Raw genomic sequence first — 3,508 nt, forward strand, 5'->3', positions numbered from 1 at the left:
AAATACTATGGGTCCTGGCTTACAAAATTCATGCTAACTAGACGCGGATCTAGACCTTCGCCCACTGCGCCCAGGCGAAGTTCAGGGTGAGAATTCAAAATAAAATGTTAACCATTTTTTCCAACAATCATACTTACTTTCCTTGACACTTATTTTGAACATTACCATTAGGAAAATGTTTAAATCCACAATATTCTATACATTACACTTTTAAACTGATTGTGCTATAGGCCCTACCAGAGAGAGAGAGAGAGGTATATTTTCAATACATTATGGTCTTCCACTTCTATAGCGCATGATACAGTGCATAGCAAACGTTATGTACCCACTAATAATACTTAGGTCCAGTGGCGTAGGTATGGACAGTGCAGTCAGTGCACAGCACTGGGGCCCGGGGCTATTGGGGGCTCGTTCAATAGGGCTAATGATCTAAAAATATAACTTTAAAAAAATCCTATTTAAACTTTAAAAGGACCCTTCAATAATTAATAGGTTTTAGATGCTATATATTATTGATTATATTCATTATAATTTAGCTATTACCTATTTCCCAAACGCTGCAATTAAAAAAAAACAACAAAACAAGCCCTTACGTATACGATGCACTACTTTTTTGAAATCACATTTCTAAAGCAATAACATATCGTCACGCACATTTGTGTTTGTAGTATTAAAGTTGGTTGAACTATTATTGTGTACGATTAAACACTTCAGATCATCATACCATCATGAATACATTGTACATTCAATTCACTGCAAGTAGGTCGATGACAATACCTGGATTTGCGTCAGGAGAATCAATTAAGGGGCCTATATGTATTTTGCCCAACCTGCCGTGAAAATATATTGAATACTCAGTGCGTGATTCAATATACATTTTTAAATCACATTTCTAACGCAATAAAATATCGTCACGCACATTTGTATTTGTGGTATCACTGTGTCCCACTATAGCCAATTTGGCAACCACTGGACACAATGAAAAAGAATAGGATTATCTTGGAAAATATTAAACAAGATATTTATAGTTCACTGTGTCCCACTATAGTCAATGTAGGGCACTGAAAAAATTGTTGGATCATCACCCCCCCCCCCGCGTGAAAAATTCGGGAAATATTGACGAGGGATAAAAAAAAATACTTTTCTGCATCAATTATTTTAACCGCATAACACAATGCAAATCGGTGACTTCAGATACATTTCTTAAAAAACTATAACATTTAATCCAGTTTTTATACAATATTTATTATTACTAGCCAAATATAAACAGTCCCTCCCTCATCAATTAAAACAAAAGAGAAATAACCAATTGTTCGGATTTTTAAAAAAACAAATAAACGCCCTCCCTCAACGTTTATTTCTTTTTTAAAGAGTGATAATCTAATAATGTTTTTCTATGTGCTCTTAGCAGTCATTGAACACAATGAAAAAGAAAATGATTAACTTAGAAAATATCATGGCTTCTAGTATATAAATAGTTCACCTAACGTAATGGTACAACAAGTTTTGAATATGAAATACAATATTATATTTTCACTAAGTAAAATAATTTATAAAAATGTTCAATGTTATTATATTTATACTACTCTATGTATTGAAAAGAAGGGCACTTATATAATTGTTTTTGTTTATTTTCATTTTCAATGTAATGTATGATTAAATGAATAAAATTGTAAATAAAAAAATTAAAGTTTATTATTTTTTTTAAAGAGTGATAATCTAATAATTTTTTCTATGTGCTCTTAACAGTCATTGAACACAATGAAAAAGAAAATGATTAACTTAGAAAATATCCTGGCTTCTAGTATATAAATAGTTCACCTAACGTAATGGTGCAACAAGTTTTGAATATGAAATACAATATTATATTTTCACTAGTAAAATAATTTATAAAAATGTTCAATGTTGTTATATGTATACTACTCTATGTATTGAAAAGAAGGGCACTTATTTAATTGTTTTTGTTTATTTTCATTTTCAATGTAATGTATGATTAAATGAATAAAATTGTAAATAAAAAAATAAAAAAAAAACTTAGAAAATATTAAAGAGGACAGTTGTACTTTATCACTGTGTCCCATTATAGCCAATTTGGCAACCATTGGACACAATAAGTAAGAATAGGATTATCTTGGAAAATATTAAAAGATATTTATAGTTTATCACTCTGTCCCACTATAGCCAATTTAGGGCACTGAATAAATTGTTAGATTATCACTCCCCCCCCCCCGGAAAAATTCTTGAAATATTGATGTGGGAATAAAAACAAATTTTTTTTGCCGCATCAATTATTTTAACTGCATAACACAATGCTATTTAATGACTTCAGATGCATTTCTTTAAGAAAACTATAAAATTAAACCAATTTTTATACAATATTTACTAGGCCTATTACTAGCTATTACTATTACTAGCCAAAAATAAATAGTCCCTCCCTCATCAATAAAAACAAAAGCGCAATAACGAATTGTTCTGATTTATAAAAAAACAAAAACAAACAAAAACCGCCCTCCCTCATCGTTTTTTTTTTAAAGAGTGATAATCTAATAATGTTTTCTATGTGCTCTTAGCAGCCATTGAACACAATGAAAAAGAAAAGGATTAACTTAAAAAATATTAAAGAAGACAGTTGTACTTCATCACTGTGTCCCACTATAGCCAATTTGGCAATCATTGGACACAATGAAAAAGAATAGGTTTTTTTTTTTAAATATTAAACAAGATATTTATAGTTTATCACTGTGTCCCACTATAGCCAATTTAAGGCACATAGAAAAAATTATTAGATCACTATTTTTTTTAACCAGAAAACTGCTTCTTTTAATAGATGAGGGAAGGACTTTTTTATTTGGCAAGAATATTGTAAATATTGTATAAAAACAGGTTTAATTTTTATTGGTTTTTTTTTTTTTTTTAAAGAAAACGTATTTCCAATCACAGAATTACATTGTTTTTTATGCTGTTGAAAAAATGATGCGGCCAAGAAAAAGAAACATTTTTTAAAATTTCCGCATCAATATTTCCCAATTTTGTTGAAGCGGGCTGGAGTGATGATCTAATAATTTTTTTTGTTGTATAGGCATAATTATGATCTGTTCATTGTGCGTTCGATTTTGATAATGATAGAAATGATAGGAACACTGTATGATCAATGTGCACCAAAATAAATAGATGATTAACATAAAAAGTATGATGCCGTTTAATTGTGCAATACTGCTATTGTTTCTACAATTTGGTGGAGTAATGTAGTTCATGTGGTTATCATTGGAAAGTTATTGATCTATTAGTAAATTCTATAATCTGGTTGTTGTACACATATAGACATATTTTTTACATTTTTCATTTTATTTCTTTTTTCATGTTCTTTACAATTCATGACAAAGTAAACTCAACCATACATATTCAAAAACAGAGCGACGAAAAGTACCTCCTCCTCTAAAATCACCTTATTTTGCGAATTAGCGTCCCTCAACTGATAATCGAGCCCCCCCCCCACTTCAGCTTTGTC

This window comes from Anneissia japonica, unplaced genomic scaffold, assembly GCF_011630105.1.
Source record: "Anneissia japonica isolate Jap-2015-1 unplaced genomic scaffold, ASM1163010v1 scaffold199_len4679917_cov187, whole genome shotgun sequence".
NCBI lineage: Eukaryota > Metazoa > Echinodermata > Crinoidea > Comatulida > Comatulidae > Anneissia > Anneissia japonica.